General features: G+C 38.7%; 1 long non-coding RNA gene across 1 annotated transcript; it reads right to left on the bottom strand.

Annotated features, from left to right (window-relative positions):
- Window positions 1–3,349: 3,349 nt before the first annotated feature.
- Window positions 3,350–17,379, bottom strand: LOC126494505 (uncharacterized). Its single transcript, XR_007590015.1, has 3 exons — window positions 17,300–17,379; window positions 4,885–5,048; window positions 3,350–4,503 (listed from the first exon to the last, which is right to left on the bottom strand). It is a non-coding gene; the product is annotated as an uncharacterized lncRNA (long non-coding RNA).
- Window positions 17,380–18,803: the final 1,424 nt, after the last annotated feature.

Genomic DNA, 18,803 nt, shown 5'->3' with positions numbered 1-18,803 from the left:
CTCTCTCTCTCTCTCTCTCTCTCTCTCTCTCTCTCTCTCTCTGCCTACTACCCGGGGATCTGAATTTCTCAGTTACTTCTCCAGCTCTGTGACTGTCTGCCTCCCACAATAATGATAACAGACTAAGCATCTAAAATTGCAAGTCCCAGTTAAATGATTCTCCATGGTGGTTTGAATAGAAATGGCCCCCATAGGCTCATATATTTGAATGCTTAGTCATCAGGGAATGGCACTACCTAAGAGATATTAGAAGAATTAGGAGGTGTGTCTTTGTTGGAGGAAGTTTGTCACTAGGGGGTGGGCTTTGGAGTTTCAGAAACCCAAGCCAGGCCCAGTGGCTCTCGCCCACTCTCTGCTGCCTATGGGTCCAGATGTTGGACTCTCAGCTACTTCTCTAGCACCGTGTCTGTCTGCATGCTGCCATGTCACACCATGCTGGAAATGGACTAAACCTCTGAAATATAAGCAAGCCGCCATTCAGTGCTTTCTTTGATAAGCATTGCCATGGTCATGGCATCTCTTCACACCAACAGAATAGTGACTAAGACAAGCAAGGTGACTAAGACAAGATTTTTAAAATGTATAAAGAAGGTTGGACAGATGACTTCACAGTTATGAACATGTAGAACTCTTCCAGAGGATCCTAGTTCAACAATTTAAAGAAGAGTTTGTTGTGGCTCACGGTTTGAGAGCACAGTCCATTACAACAAAAAAAGTCATGGCAACATGACTTATTACTTACTTCCTTACATTATTGAGGTTTCAAAAACCAACACCAGGCCCAGTCTCTCTCTCTCTCTCTCTCTCTCTCTCTCTCTCTCTCTCTCTCTCTCTCTCTCTCCCCCTCCCTCCCCCCTCCCTCCCTCCCTCCTTCTTCTCCTCTCCTCTCCTCTCCTCTCTGCCTATTCCCTGGGAATCAGGATGTATGTAAGGGATGTAAGAAAACTGCATTTAATTCTGCTCAGGATCCCATTCCATGGAATGGTGTCACCCACATTCAGGGTTGCCATGGTGAATCTAAACCCAGTCAAGCCAACAATGAAGATTAGCCATATGATACCCATGTTTATCATAGTTCTCTTTACAACAACCAACAAGAGAATCAGCCTATGGCCCATTAATGAAGTCCTGAAAAAAGAATATATGGTAAGTATACTCAATGGAATATTAAGCACCAATCATCCTTAAAGAAGAGAAAAATCATGTCATTTACAGGAAAATAAAAGTAATTGGAGATTGTAACGTTAAGGGAAATAAACCATAGTTCCCCTATATCAATAAACCATATAACTATCCCATGTTTTCCTCATATGTGTAATATAGACAATAAAAGGCAACAAAACAAAAGGAGACAGTGATAAATGAATGGATCAACAGCTAAGAGCACTGATAGCTCTTCCAAAAGACCTGGATTCAATTCACAGCACCAATGATAGCTCACAACTGTTTGTAACTCTATTGCCAGGAGATCTGATGCCCATTTGTGGCCTCCACAGGCACCAAGCATGCATGTGACGCACAGACAAACATGCAGACAAAACACGATGCACATAAAATAAATAATACAGTTTTAAAATTTAAAGTGGAATGAGCTACTAGGGGACCAGAAGAGAGAACCAGTGAGACAAGATGAAGGGTTGGCAATGAAGACTGTGTGATCAAAATAGACTATAACAACATCACAGTGAAACCCATTATTTTATATAGTTATTATAAATCAATAATAAAGAATATGTAGTTAAAAATAATAACCAAATTCAAAGATTAAAGTAAAAATGAGCAAAAAGACTAATGTCTATGATGTATCGGTATCCTTTATAATACTGCACAAACCCCATACATACATAGTCCAAAGGGATATAAGTGGACAAAATTGATGAGCATACAAATGGAAGAGAATAACAGACTAACAACATATAAGAAAAGCCTAAGTCTGCTAATAGTGAGGAAAACACAAATTAAAGGGAGTGTGGTCCCATTCTTTATCCATGATCTCTGGAGAGCTGTAGAATGTGTTTCTGACACACATTCAGAGGAAAGTGTGATTCTGTGCATTGCTAAAGTTTGCAGCATTTCAGCCCTAAGGAAAACAACTTCTCAAGCTATTAAAACTAAGGCTGTATATAGTCCATAACTCAGCAATTGTGCCCCTGGGAATCCGTCTCATAGATATGAAAGATAGTTTGTGAAAACACACTTGTAGAGATGTTTATTGCAACATTAATCAAAAGAGCTTAGGCATGGAAACAAAATGCCTGTTGTTAATAAATGGCCGAGCAGCATCACCCGACAGGCTTTTATATAAGCATTATAAATAACAAGGCCATACGTCACATAATTCACATGATTAAAGGAGGTATTATTGAGTCAAACAGCAAGAAGCAGTAAGTTAATATGAAATAATATTTGTGGAGAGGAACATAGAGGGGCAAAGATGCCCTTATTTAGAAATGCTATATATTTGAAGAATACGGTGTTATGTGAGTACAAATAAACTATAAATTGATTCATTGGCCATCTTTATAGGATTGGCTGGGCTAACTTGTACCATTGTTACCTGTTCTCCATGAGATGGGTGGAAAAACTGATGTAAGGGATGTAGGAGAGAGACGAGAGAGAAATCTAAGCCCAGGAAGTAAAGAGAAGAAAATACATTGCTGTTTTAGGATCTATGAATTGTCATATTTGTATGAAACCATATTACAGAGGTAAGTTTTTAAAAATATATAAAACTCCTTACTGAATATCATGCATTCCTAAAAGTTGAGGCAAATACACCATATCCATACTTGGCTATAAAATGGTAAATAAAAATATAAACCTGACTGGAGAGATTGCTCAGAGGTTAAAGCAGTTGCCACACAAATATGAGGGCCCAAGATCAGATCCTCAAAACCCACATAAACACAGGGTGGTTGTGGCAGCCCAGCCTGTAATTCCTACACCAAGAAAACGGAGACACAGGATCCCTGGGGTGGCAGGGCAGCCAAACTCATCTCGTCCATGAGCTCCAGGTTCAAACGAGCAACATGGGAGGGCAATTGAGCAAGACTTCAGCCTTTATATACATACACATATTCATGTACACACATATGCATGCCCACACATAAACACATATCCACATAAACATGAAGAAGAATGTCTATAGAAACCGTAATGAAGGAGAAGGGGGTGAAGACTCAAATATAAACTGATCATAATTTATTATGTTACTAGCTAACACTCTGTTTATAACAAAAATTTAAAAACTGTTTAAAATATTTTTATAGGAATTTTACTGACATGTTTCATGAAAGAAAATGAGACATAAAGTTCCCCAAAGTAGGTTAAATCTCTGAAGAAATCATTAATAAATGAGCTTACAAAGCAAAAGAGAAATGGCATTAGTGGCACCAATTTTAACATGCATGATTTATAGTCCATTCACAATGATTAAATTAGAATGGTAATTACAAATTTCAATATTAAGATTTAGGTCGAGACAGGCTCAGGCTTAATCAAAAAAATTATATTCAGCCTTTCTGTGTCTGAGTTAATTGATATTTTTAATGGAGATGCCACTTGCCACATAAGATATTATAGTAATAAAATTCTGAACAAACTCAAGCTACAGAATTCTTAATCTTCACAGTCCTGTGTGTTTGGCTACAGAAGACAGTTTGAAAAGATAATGGTACTGAAAATGAAATCTGAGCTTTGCAAAGAGCAAAGTACTGTGGGAAGTGAACCAATGGGACAGAAGTTCTCGAGGGACGAAACTGAACAGTGAGTGGGAGCTGGAACCCACAGTTCATACCTATAAAGATGGTGGCATTGATAATAGCAGTGTAACAATAATACAGTGGAACCCACAGTGTACACTTACAAAGATTTTGGCGTTGTAATAGTAGTGTAACAATAATATAGTTCAGCCCTCAAAATTTGCTTTCAACTCTTCCATGTTTCAAATATCCTTGCTGTTCTAGCTGTCCATACCTCTAGACTGTACTGACTTAGCAGTAGGTGTTACAAAACAAAAGAGATGAAGACAAACATCTTTGCTGCTGTTCTGTCATGGGACAAGTAAGTGTTCGCTCATCTCACTTATAAGACCCAAAACTGAAGTCATAATAACACAATAGAGATGAGATGTCATTCATTAGATGACGAAAATTTCCTTGTGTCTGATAATTTCCTGAATTTGCTCACTGTCGCCTCAAAATGCAAACAAGAAATCTTTTTTAAAGCAGCATTATGATTTGTATGTTAACAAATAGAGAAGAAAAACAGCATTACTTGAAGCCAGGCTCTTTGACCACGGAATAAGTTTGTTCTTGAATCCAGAGCATTTGCTGAACCTCCCTGGAGACAAATACGCAGAGGGTATCCTGACTTTTCTCTGGAGAGTGGGCAGGGAGGAGACTTCAAATGTCACTGAACTTCCTTGCTGTGAGTTTCCAGTAGGGAGTCACTGCTTTGGGGAGATTCATATTCCAACACATCAATAACCCTCCTGATGGAAACCTGCATCGACCAAGTAGAATGGCACCTATTCAAACTCAAGTCCATTTTCCCCACCACCTTTTGCAAAACTAGATTTTATCCTGACCTTGGAAAACTTGAGGTAAGGAATAAAACTCAAACGGACATTTTTTTGCCAATAAAGCATTCCAGTTACTCCTAGTCAACACACTGTTAGCATTTGGTTAACTATGCTCAATCAAGCATAAACTCTCCCTGAGTTGGGACCATCTAGGAAAATGGGATGATCTATCCCCACCCCTTCAGGAAGAGTCTAATCAAGTTTATGGCCATAGAGGCATCTGGTTTGATGGGAAAAAAAGAGACAAAAAATCTGTCTTGACTGATACCACTTACCACTACTGGATTCTTCTGTAGACCTACCTCATTGGCTCATTTATCTTTCTTCCTTTGGTGGTAATAAAAGTTCTTCTGATTGGTTACTTTCTCCTTTGATCCTGGAGCATCTAGCATATAGCTCGAGTTACCATTCTCTGTTCTTCCTCTCTCTTTTCTGCTTCTTGAGTGGGATAAATATAATCCCACAGCTGGAAGAAAGAAACACTCATGCACAAGCACAGAGAGAGAGAGAGAGAGAGAGAGAGAGAGAGAGAGAGAGAGAGAGAGAGAGAGAGAAGCTCACCAGGAACCAGGAACACCCCTCAGTCTTGGGGAGAGGATAAAAGACTTACCCTGCCCTCTCCATCAGGACAAGAACAGCTCTCCTACTGGGAACCAACCCAACATCCAACCTCCTAACTCATCGGTAACCTTAGTGGAGAGAGTAAACATGCAACTTCAGTATGGCAGCTTCATATTTACTGCTAGAATGTGGTGTCTATCATTTGATTCCATTTGAACAGCTTATGTTTGTACTTGAATAAGCAAATATCTCCTCTAAATGTTATTTAGTACCTGCTGTGTTTTAATGTTCCTCTATAAAGTAGTGTGTGTTTTGAAAGTTGGTTTGAGATTTTTGGTGGTGGTGGTGGTCTAAGCTTCCAATGAGACTGATACATTTTTAATATTATACTAACCATTTTGCTATAAAATGGCAATAATCATTTTGGCAATTAATTTAACCTGTTGTGATATTTCATTTGTATTTCAATAAATAGAACTTTCCTGATGATCAAGGAGTAAAACAGCCCGACTGGTCAGCCTTACAGACCAGGCAGTGTTAACACACACCTTTAATCCCAGTAGCCATACCAGTTGCCATAGAAACCAGCTGGTGCATGCCTTTAATCTCAGTAGGGCACACTTTTAATCCCAGTCCTAGAGAGAAGTACAAGACAGGAGGAGACAGCTCGCAAACACAGTTTCATTCTGAGATTCCTGGAGGCAGGATCACCATTTAAGACTGAGATGGAGGTAAGAGCCAGTGGCTGACTGCTTTGTTTTTCTGGTCTTCAGGCTGAACCCCAATTTCCGTCTCCTTTATTATTCGTGCTTCATTAACCCCCTCTAATAAGGCCAGTGGCCACTTATAATTGTTTTCCCTGGGCACCAAAGTCCTTTACCCACCTGATGGCTGGCAGTAAACAGGGGTTGGGGTGCTGCAACGGTCAGTCTGGTAGCCTGACAAATATTGGAAGCAGTACAGAAAATGGAACAGAAACCAGCAATGTTCTGTATATTTGGACTAAGTAGTCTATGTATTTTGTGATTCATTTGTTTTCAGCAAGTAAAAGAGGAGGGAATGACAGAGAACTGTAGTATCTGGAGAAAACTGAGGAGCTGCCATGGCTAGAAATTGAGAATCCAGAAGAAGAGACGCAAGATGAACTACCAACCCCACCCAGTTTTTCACCCTCAAAGCCTTTCCCTGGGCACTCATTGGCCCATTTCATTATCTTGAAGTACCACCAAGCATCCTAGACTCCAAAGACCTCTCTTCCTGTCTCTTAAATTCTTTGGAGATCTGGGCTGCCTTGGAATAGTAGACTCCTTCCTCTCATTGCATACATTTGAGCAAGTGGAATTAACCAAAGGCAAGGATTATTTATCTCAAATGCTTTTCCTAATACCAAATTCATCTTGATTATTTTTAGAACTCAATCCCCACTGGAAAATGCCCCTCCTCCCTGACCTGTGGAAACTGGAAAGTAGTCAGAAAATTACATTTGTGCTGTTAGAATTAAAATTCTAGTACTGAGTGTACACTCTAAACCAATTCAAAGTTCCTGGAATGAAACCAGGCAGGTGTGTGTGTGTGTGTGTGTGTGTGTGTGTGTGTGTGTGTGTGTGTGTGATTTCTCAAGTGATTCCAATATGGAACCAGGCTAAAGAACTGGTACTGCAGAGGAAATGACACTGAATTTTGGCAGAAATAAGGAAGGACAAACAGGGAAATCCTTCCCTAGGAATGGGAAACCAGTGTATAGCACTTTCAAATATCTAAATAAAAACCAATTTTATTAAATAAAAATTTAGTTACTTACTTTAGAACATCACCTTTAATTTTTATTTAGAAAAAGAAAACAAACTTTTTCCATTGTACATACCAATCCACGTTCCCTCTCCCTTGCCTCCTCCCATTCCCTCCACACACTCTCCCACCCCAATCTAATCCTCAGAGATGGTAAGGCACATTGCGGGGAAGGTCCAAGGCCCTCCCTACTATTTCTAGGCTGAGCAAAGTATCATCTAAAGAGAATTCCCAAAAAGCCAGTACATGCAGTAGGGATAAATTCCGGTGGCACGGCCAGCAGCCCCCCAGTCTGCCCCAGCCATACAACTGTCAACCACATTCAGAGGTTCCTTGCAAAGAACAACTATTTAAAATATTTTCATTATTATTCATTAACAAGGGCTACTTTTATATTAATATAATTATCCAAGTTTCCTAATGCATACCCCTGCTTTCTGAATCACTGATATTCTTAGCATGCCATTCCTACCATGCTGTGATCTCCTTATTTTAGAAATGCCCAGTTACATGTAGAATGAAGCTTTTCTTCTTACCCAATCTAGCTTCCCCCACAATTGTTATTCTCACTTCTCTCTTGCTTGCGGATGCCATGTTTATTCTGTCCATCTCTGCTTCTGAAGCCTTTTCCATACAGAATACCACACAACATTCTTCTCATTTTACTCACACACACACACATTCAAGAATAGGTAGATGAGTAGATCCAGATAGATAGATAGGTAGGTAGATACATAGGAAGGTAGGTAGGTAGGTAGGTAGGTAGGTAGGTAGGTAGGTAGGTAGGTAAGTGGGTGGATGGATGGATGGATGGATGGATGGATGGATGGATGGATAATAGAAGACAGATGATGATTAGATAGATAGATAGATAGATAGATAGATAGATAGATAGATAGATAGATTCAAGAATAGGTAGATGAGTAGATCCAGATAGATAGATAGATAGATAGATAGATAGATAGATAGATAGATAGATACATAGGAAGGTAGGTAGGTAGGTAGGTAGGTAGGTAGGTAGGTAGGTAAGTGGGTGGGTGGATGGATGGATGGATGGATGGATAATAGAAGACAGATGATGATTAGATGATAGATAGATAGATAGATAGATAGATAGACAGATAGATAGATGGATAGATGGATGATGGGTGATATAAGACAGATGATCAGATAGATAGATGATAGATAGATAGATAGATAGATAGATAGATAGATAGATAGATAGATGATCAGATAGATAGATAGATAGATAGATAGATAGATAGATAGATAGATGATAGATAGATAGATAGATAGATAGATAGATAGATAGATAGATTCCTAATATATGCATTGCATTAAGAGTTTGGTTATTTAAGAGTAAAAAGGACCTAAAGTTAGATTATCTTTCCCCTCATTTCTTATTCAAGTTAATACATCATGCAAATTTTCAAAAGGAGGAATATGGAAAGAAGCATGTTCCTATATTTAAAATAAGATTCCATAATTATGGAATAATCTGAGGTAACAAAATATATGTAATTAATTCAACTGAAATAGGCATCTTGTGCAAGTTACAAAAACCAAACCTACAAGCATTCCCTATGAAAAATTTAAACAAAAACTTTAATTTTAAAAATACTCAGTCCCGTCATAAAAGAAATTTTTATCTACAAAATTATAATAGCCAATTATGCTTACAATTATGGAGTTCCAGGTGTATGTGTATTTTATCAGTTGGAACGTGTTTGCAGAATGGATTTAGAGGGAATTTGGTATTAAGTTTTCATATTACACCAGTATTTCCACTTTGGGAAATATATTATAAGAAAACAACTCTGAATCTGAGACAAAATATCTTTATAACTAGTTCTTTCTGGCAATATCTATCATTGGAAAATGTAAGCAATTTATTAACTGTGAGTAAAGAAGACCCAAGGGCCACATGTGATTTGAGAGTGGATAGGGATGACGCTGGAATGGGTAGAGAGACAAATGAGGGAAAGAAACAACAGAAACAAACATCGTCTGAAAATGCCATATGAAACTTAAACCCACAAAAATTAATTCATTAATTAAAAAAAACAAAATAAACAAAATCATCTTATATCCTCAGCTATTTAAGAAAAAAAGAATTATTTATGGCATGTATGCCTTCCCACTATCAGGCAATCAGTAAAATTAATGTTTAAATGACTGTTATAACATGAAATATTAAGCCACAATGAAGAATGGCGTGCTGATTCATATAACATGGATGAACCCTGAGACATTATGCTAAGTCAAAGAAAGGAAGATCTGGGAGATGATTCAGAGGTTAAGGTCGCTCTGCACCATGGAGACAGGCACAATCCACCATTCACCTCTGACGCCCGTACTGAAGCAGTAGACAGACATGAAGGCTTTCTGATAGTCAGCAAACCAAAAACTAGGAGGTTCAGGCTCACTGAGAGATGCTCCCTCAAAGGGACAGGGAAGAGTAACAGAGGAGGGAATCCAATGGCCTCTTGCCTCTTCTGGCTTTGCACAGACACATGCGAACATACACAAACACATACACAAATACATATAGAAAGAGGCCATACAATTTTTAAAAGCACATGTTTTATGATTCCAGGCCACACAAAGAGAAAACAGCTTGATTGCTGTAGAGCAAGAGAAATGGCTGCTGCTAATAAGTATAATGTTTATCAATAATAACCGATTCCATCAAAGTGTGTTCATATAAAGGGTGGATTTTATATGATATGTTTGATAAAGTATTTTAATTATTTGTATTATGCCAATATTGACTGGACTTACATAAAACTGAGAAAAAGAAGAAAAATATATAAGCATTATATAAAAATCTTCTAAGTGTAAACAAAATGGAAAAAAAAACTTTTTAAATAACTGCTGCACCCTTAACCTCACACCTGTACACTGTGATTTCTGAGAAACTGTACACAGTTAGTGAGCCAGAGAAATCCTATCCTCTGTTGGTTACTAATGCCTGCACAGATCACTCTTCAAATGGAATGGTAGAAATCCGGAAGTGGCGGATTGTACTCCCTGATTGTATCTATTTAAAGGAAAAAAAAAAGATCAGATACAGAGGGAGAGGGAGGGGGAGGAAAATGGGAGGTGGGGAGGAGGTAGAAATTTTTAATTAATAAATAAATTTTAAAAAAAAGAAAAAAGAAAATTATTTATCAAGGTACTGTATCTAAACTTACCTAAGCCCTTCAAATCCTAAAATTGAGGATTTTGTGGATTTTACTTTTTGGTAAAATCAATAAAGCATCCTAATTAAAAAAAAAAAAAGTCCTTTAAGAGAATCCTTTCAGCTTTCCAGACACATCATGATTTGCAGAGGTCAAAGAGAGAAACATTTACTTCAACATTTCCAGAAATAACAAAGAAAAACTGTCCCTGCAGTGATGTGGGGAATTTGACAAACAAATGGACGGCAGGTGCTGTTTTGTCACTTTTATTTTGAGGGTTTTATGAGAAGTCATTACACTACCAGACAGGCATCAGCCTTATTCCTGAACTTTCATCTACTGGGAATAAATTAATAGATTTATTAATTTTAAGCCTTCTATGTTATATTAAAGGCCCAAGATGTATCTTAAAGAATGAAAGAGTAAATGTTGAACCCAAAATTAACATTTCAGTAGGAACCATATTTCCATGTGCTCTTCCTCGTGAGCATTTCACCCATCATCTACTAGTATGTAAAACGCTCATAGTTCAAACCAGAAGGAATACCGTTCTTCATCAGAGAGCTACTCTGGAATCAGATGCCCCTAGATGCACATGTAGGTCTGTGTATTTCAAGTTCTCAAGTTTTCCAATCTACTGAACAAGAAAGTACTTTTTTATACTGATGGTTTATACATAGGCATGCACACACATTATATGTTTGTGTGTGTGGTTGTATAAGTTTTCCTTAAGTAGGATTTTAGTTAATTAGCCAGAATGATCTTGAAGAGTCTAAATGCACAGATAGAAGATAGATACATGATAGATAGATAGATAGATAGATAGATAGATAGATAGATAGATAGATAATAGTGATGATGGAGAGCTAGATAATAGTGATAATGGAGTGGGGGGAGGGGGGGAGGAGGGGGGGGAGGGGGGGGGGGGGGGGGGGGGGGGATGGGGGGGGGGGGGGGGGGAAATGGGAAACGGGGAGGAGGCGGTAATTTTTAAAAAATAAAATAAATCAGTGAAATAAAAATAAATAAATTAAATAATTGGCTTATGCAATTAAGGGGTCTGAGAAGTCCCCATGATAATTACTAAAAATCAGGCAGACAAGTTTCCAAATGGGAAGTTGCAGATCTTGAGAGCCGGTATGTATTTTCTACCAGAATCCCTTAAAGGCCCGAGAACCAAGTGAACTAATGATGAAATTCTCTCATGGCAAGCCAGTGAAAAAGCTGAAGAAGTCTGTGTAGGGTTCAGTTTAGTGGTAGTAAAAGATCAATATCCCAGTTTAGAACCCAGGCAGGAAGAACAAAGGAGTCCAACTCCTATTCAAAATATCAATTGGCTTTACTCAAGTTATCCCTTAATGATAGTTGCATTAAAAAAGTTACCCTCCTGAACACCCAGAATAGCTTCTGACCAAACACAGTTATGGACTATCTAACATAATGGTCAATGATTGGCTGTATATATGTGGGTGTTCTCAAATGACTTCAGTGAAGCTAAAACGGACTTAAACAGCTGTTATAGTGTTACAAAGCAATGCATTAACCTTGTGTTTGTGGAAGTGCTGCTTTGAACAAGCCCACTATGTGGGAACCCCCCCCTTGTGAGGCTCCCCATCAAGCAGTAGCTACTTGCTTTCTTTGCATTAGAAATATGACATGAGTATTTTTTGTCATTTAAATCCCTAGTAAAATTAACTCTCAGATGAGTTATGTAAGTCTAGTGTCTCAGAAGCAAAGATCCCTTCTAGCAGAGAATTAAATTGATAATTATCTGAATTGAAATACCCTTTAATAATAAATCATCCTCATCAACTTAGATCATGAAACTCAATATGGACAAGTTCAAAAGAGTTACCATATACTGGTTTCCTATGCATGCTTCCTAAAAATTTAATGACAAAATACATTTATAAAAATGCAGTTATTTTGCCTACACACCATGGTTGGACACAATCTTGCTGTATTGTTATGAATTACAGTAATCCCTTCTTATCTCTGATAAACATGCTCAGCATCACTACATAAAACCATGATTGCAGAATTACATGCACCATGGAACTACAAAAGACACCCTAAAACACAGACGGCCTGGGGACCAATGGGCCATGATGTATACAGAATAGATACACTGGGAAAGGAAGGATGATAAAACACAGATGGCCTGGGGACCAATGGGCCATGATGTATACAGCATAGATACACTGGGAAAGGAATGATGATAAAGAAAGGGATGAGGTCTCATCACACCAACTGGAGTGGCCAGCAATTTAAAATTCATGAATTATCTGTTTCTGGAGTTTCCCACTTAATGTTTTTAGATTATAGATAACTGAAACCATGGAACCTCAATTATGACAAGACTGTTGCCTAACTGTGAAAACCTAGAAAGCAGTTCTGTGGTTTCCCTAAGGCAGTCTTTAAGAGCAAAGATTCACTTTATTTCTTAATTGTGTGTGTATGAGTGTGCTGTGTGTGGATATGGGCACGTTTGTGCCAGCAGAGACATCAGACCCCTCTAGAGCTGGGGTTACCAAGTAGTTGAGGGCCACCTTCAGCAAGAGCTTCAGCCATCTCTCCAGCCCTTCTTTGAAGCGATCCTAAAATATCAAGAGGAGTTACTTTTCCTTTTTTAGAATCATGACTATGTAGCACTTACAGTTTCTCATGAGCTTTATTATTTATGTTTAAATCTATGACAGGATAACCCTTTATTTCCCTGTGGAAATAGACTGTCATATACTATTGAGAACCATTTGTTTGCATTACAGACGTTTCCTATTTGGCTCTCAAATGCTTCTAGTGAGTGGATCAAGATGAGAAGTGCATCCTGTCACATTTTCTCAATTTGCAATGAAATTATAAAATGAAAGCCCCTGATTCTGAGATATACAATGATGTAAGGTGGGGCTAAGATTTTTTTCTAGGGTTTCAGAAGAATGAACTTTTTAACTTCTGAGCAGCCTAAAACACATTCTTTAATTTTATGTCATGCCTGTCTTTTATTTGTGAAATAAAATTATTAGTAGAGCCTACTGCTTGGTGGAGGCATGCTTGCCTAGAATGTGCAGCCCGTGAGCTCATCCCCAGCACTTCAGGAAAACAGAGACCCCTTTGAGAGATAATACAAGGTGACCAATGGAAACTATCTAGCACACTATCACCAACAGCTGGGTGAAGAGTCCTTCTGTTTGGATGGACATGATAGATAGTCATGAAGCAACTCTCACTGTGCCAAGAGCCCTAAGATCTTGAGTGACAGGTGCTTGTGATTCCAGGCTTTAAAACCCAGAGGCTCAAAGTTCTACATGTGGAGACAGGACGCTTATTGCTCTGGGCTTTGTGTGCCAATGGCCCAGCACCCAGTAACTGGTATTTCATCTCCTAGTCTTGGTGTATCAAAGCTTCCACATTACTCAGGACTGTCTAGCTGGAAAAGGCCATGGCATGCTTCCAATCAGATTGTAATTCCACCAATTATGTACAGTCTTTTATGGGAGTGCATGACTTCCAGTTATGCCAATTATAGAACCTTACATCAGCTGCAACACAAGTCTGGTTCATGGATCAAACATAAGCCCCACATTGAGCAATCACAGGCTTTCTGATGAGTTACTGGAGAAGTGCCCTGCCTCCTTTCAGAAGAGCTATGGTTGAGAAAGGTCATCTAGACTTCACCAGAGATGAGACTGCCAGATGGAAGCTGTCCTCCCCACCTCAATTCTGATAACCAGCTGGCCCATGCTGCCACCACGTAACTTGCAGCACACTGCCCACAAGCTCCATTTAAATGCTCAGCCTCCTGAAAGAGCCAGAGTTCATGCTGGCAGCATGCACCAGAAAGCCACCATTTGCCAAAAGACAAGTCTTGGTAAACAGACTTCTGCCATGCTTGACTAAGTGGAGCAAGCAGACAGCTTCATATTTCCCCTAGTAATGCTGAAGCTTCGGTTCTTAAGAAGCACTTAGCATTTTAAGAAATGCTCCCGAACAGAAAAGAATTACATATTCACATTAAGGACAGATTCAGACATAAAAAACCTATAAACACAACACAGGGTGTTTTAAAAATGTATATAGGCCTGGGAGAGAGAAGAAAAAGAGTATAGAGAGTTATAAAAAGAAATAAATGGTTTAAAAAAAAAAACAAAGTCTTTAAAGAGACAGAGTACAGTCATAGATAAAAGGAGTAAAGATAATAAAATAAATATTAAAAAGTAATAGAGTAAAAAATATAAGCCAGGTAAAAATGGAAAATACACAGGCAGTCTGGATTATGTACATTATTGTGTTTTCTTTAAATTTTTTGACTGTGAAGGAGCTAAATACAGAGAGACATTTCATTGCACAGATTGTTAAAATAAACCAGCATATATACTCTAAAGGTATCTTGATATCAAAATTTGGGTCTAGGAATATGTTACTTTGGGAAAGACATTCTTCTTTTGTTTCCACAGAGTATGTGAGCCTGTGGAATTCTTCCAGACTAATGTGGTTTGATGGGCCAAGACCACCAAAAGGTCTCTGTGAGAACCCCCAAAAATTACTTCACCCAACAAAAAGCAGGAAGCAGTTTGGAGAGAACTATGTCCAAATCCCCTAGATGATTGTTTATAAATGTTTGTTTACATTTAAAGGGGGATATGCTATAGAGATTGCATTGGTATGGATCTTGGTTTATTGATATAAATCTAAGGTCAATTTTGTTATATGTGTATTTCTGCTCTTGATTAAGGTATTGTGTTTGTGCAGCTCATTTAAAATGTAATGTATAATTAATAAATAAAAGTTAATAGATAATCGTCTATAATAGTCAAGCTTGTTAGTTAGATTTTTCTAGATATACAGAGATGTATTTCAGATGGATAGGCATTCTTCAAATCTTTCAGAGACCTCCAGAAATGGCATTTAAATGTTTTAATAACTTAGAACTTTTTGTGACAATGAGACACATCTGCTTCTGGTAGCACCAATTACTTAAAGAGGAAGATGGACATCAAAGAAGCTCCTTATGGAGATTGCTAGTCATTTGGGGCAAGAAACTGCTCTTACATGGACTGCTTGATGGTATGTTGTGTGAACTGGACATGCATGACCCATAGGAAAATGACTGCTGAACATGCCTAAAGGTAAGACCATCCTACCATCATTCAGGATTCCTGCTTCATAAAAGAGTCTACTAGACATTCTGCAGCACACAGAAAAATGTGACTGACAAACTGCCAATATAGGTAAAACTGTCTTTAAAATTTCCTGCTTCAAGAAAAAATATGCTGGATACTATGGGCCTGTAGGCTGAAGATTATATGCCCACAAGGTTACAGAAGAACTTTGGGTGACTGTCCAGGCAGCGAGATGTCTCTATCAATTCTAGAGTTTTGGAAGTTGTTTACAATGCACTTTCTGTTTACTTAGGTAATATTATATCCTTCTGGAGTCTTTGATGGAGTTTAATAGATACCTATAGTTATATTTTTCCTTAGTTATGATAAAAAATAAAGCAGATATAAATGTTGTAACTAATTTTTACTTAATACCTGTTTTGTTATATGTAATTTTACCATGTTAAAGATAAAGCCTTCCTTTTATTTAAACAGAAAAGGGAAGGTGATGTGGTATTCCCCTTTGTATGCTGTGAATACAATTGGTTAATAAAGAAACTGGCTTGGCCTGGTAGGGTAGAACAGAGCTAGGCAGAGAGAGAAGCCATGAAGCCCTGACATAACCAAACAGAACTTTACCGGGTAAGCCACAGCCTCATGGCAATACACAGATTAATGAAGATAGGTTAAATTAAGATGTAAGAGTCAGCCAATAAAAAGCTAGAGCTAATGGGTCAAGCAGTGATTTAATTAATACAGTTTCTGTGTAGTTATTTTGGGGCTGAGCAGCCGGGAACTAACTAGTGGCCTCCCTACTACAGAGTGTCCTGTAGTTTCTGTCCCTAGAACATTCCTGGATGAGCTTGTTTCCCCTTCAGTCCTTTTGCTTTCTGTGAAAGCATATATGACTTCCTTTAGGTTATCTTTTTGGTTATAGACAGCAGAACCATCTATTTCTGTTGTATAGAACCAAAGCCCACCGATATACCAATTCTTCATATATGGTGTTTTCTCAAAGGAGGTACTACTGGAAAATTGTGGTAGCCACAGAGTCATCAAGCATGATGCCCATTCCAAACTCACTGGGAGGAAGTCATAAAATAAATAAATAATAAATCAATAAAAATAACTGAACAAAACAGCAGGTAATAAATGCCAAATGAGTGACGAAAACAATGGTTCCTAGAAGTTCAAAGGAAAAGGTAGTTCTGAGAGGTTTGTTTTGTTGTGGCAAAATATAGAATCTGGGATCAAATAACATGCTTTTAAGCCCCAACTCTGTCCCTTTTTATTTTGCTTCTGCCATGCCTTTCAATGACTTTAACCTTTGTATCCTGCTATATCAAATGAGAAAATGGAATTGCAAGCATGCCAGAACCTGGTACCCACAACAAACATTAGCTGCTGATTACCGTTCTGAACTGGGCATGGTCAGCAATTCCCTGACTTTAGTTATTCTATGCATTGTAGCTAACATTCACTACATGCCTGATGTACACTATATACTCTGCTAAAGATAAGTTTTGAATTTTACAACACAACGTGGTGTATATATTTATTTCTCTTCTACAAATCAGAATACTGTGACCCCTGGCCATTTGGTGATTTGCCAAAGACGGGATAATTAGTAACTGGCAATTCCAGGACTTCATCTGCATCTGCCTGGCTTCCAACTCTACATCATTTCCACAAAATCCTGCCTCCCTTACAGCACTTTTGATAAGCATGATATTCCAAAAATGTAATCCTCAGAACAAAATATGCTATGCACATGGGCCTCTCTATCTCATTTCCTAGATGTGGCAATATACTTTTGACAGTGATCATCTTTACGCTGATCCTCCCTCACATGATCCTCAGTCACGACAAACATGGACTTTGTCACAAGGTCATTAGGAGCAAAATAGTCTAGATTTCCAGATGTGGTGACAGTTGGGTGTTGTGGGAGCTGCGGGCTGCTTCCTGCCACCCAGCTCCCAGCCGCCTGGCTAGCTTATGCCCCAAAATAACGACACACAAACTGTATTCTTATAAACACTGCTTGGCCCATTTCTATTAATGTGTGTAGCACCCCAAGGTGCACTTACTAGGAAGATTCTAGCCTACGTCCATCCTGGGTCGGAGCTTCACCACGTCTGCTCCAGAGAGCAGAGCTATCGAGTCTGAGCTCACTTCCTCTTCCTCCCAGCATTCTGTTCTGTTTATTCCACCCACCTATGTTCTAACCTATGAGGGACAAGCAGTTTATTTATTAATTAACCAATGACCTTCCTCCATCAGTTGGGGAGCAAAGAAGGGCTATGTTCTCCCCTCAGAGCATAGGTAAGGATGAACTCCATGGTGACACAAAGACTCTGCTTCCAACAACACACTGCCTGATTTCCTCTTCCCTCCCACTGCTGAAAATCCAATACATACAAGCTCTAAAATAAGACTCCCATTGAGAAAAGTCACCAGGTGAATGACAGCAAAGCGCTAGCTAACATGAGGCCTTAAGCTCAGATTCAGACAAACACCACAGGAAGTTACCACAGACTCAGTTTTAAAAGTGACAGAGGGTCCAGATGTCTCTGTATCCCCACAGCCATATTTCCATGGGTGATTTTGTTGTTATTGTTGTTGCTGCTGCTGTTTTGCTCCTGGGTTTTTGTAAAGTGGTGTGTGTGCATGCATGTGTGTGTGTGTAGTGTGTATGTGTGTGTATGTGTGTGTGTGTGTGTATGTGTGTGTGTGTGTGTGTTGGAGGCCTAGGCTTTTCCCAAAAGCCTCTCTGGGTTGTAACCCTCACCTTGTGTGGCTATCCAGTGCAAATATTTCTTAGCTGATTGATTCATGTCCTATAGCATTACCCCCCTCATCAACTTTATATTGCTGGTAGTTAGGTACAGCAATATTTCTTGGTCATTTGAATACTTTCAATGGCTGACAATACAGCTACTTAACAGCAAATCATGTGAACTGCGCTGTCCCTTGCAGGTGTTTAACCTCAATTACTTAAGGACACATGCTCCCATTTACCATGTTACACTGACTGATTGCACAGTTGAGCAGAGTAACTAGCCAATGCTTAAATTTCCTGAGGAAGACCAAACTGTTTCATGTATTGAGTAAGCCAGCATTGTATAACCACAGAATTTAACATAAAGTATCATTAATTGATAAACACTTGTGGTTCCTATGCAAAGTATCATAATGGGTACAGAACTAAATTTAGTAACCACTTGATTTATTCTATGAGAAGCAGGGGACTGAGGAGACTGAGGCACCTGTTTTTCAAATCTTCTAATACCTGTCAAATTCCCTGCTATCCATACATCAGATCTGCTTCCTCATACCCTTGGCAATTCAGTTATAAGCAGAACACTGACAGTTGTTTTTTTTTTTTTAAATACAGACCCTATGGTGTTTAATTATTTTTTACAGAAGAGAAATCTTGGCTTTTTTTTTAATTTTCGAGACAGGGTTTCTCCATAGCTTTTTGGTTCCTGTCCTGGAACTAGCTCTTGTAGACCAGGCTGGCCTCGAACTCACAGAGATCCGCCTCTGCCTCCCAAGTGCTGGGATTAAAGGCGTGTGCCACCACAGCCCAGC

This window comes from Alexandromys fortis, unplaced genomic scaffold, assembly GCF_014885135.2.
Source record: "Alexandromys fortis isolate MF-2015 unplaced genomic scaffold, M_Fortis_MF-2015_v1.1 scaffold_371, whole genome shotgun sequence".
Classification (NCBI taxonomy): Eukaryota; Metazoa; Chordata; class Mammalia; order Rodentia; family Cricetidae; genus Alexandromys; species Alexandromys fortis.
Note: the sequence above shows the minus strand (reverse complement) of the source record. Positions and strands in the feature narration are given on the sequence as shown.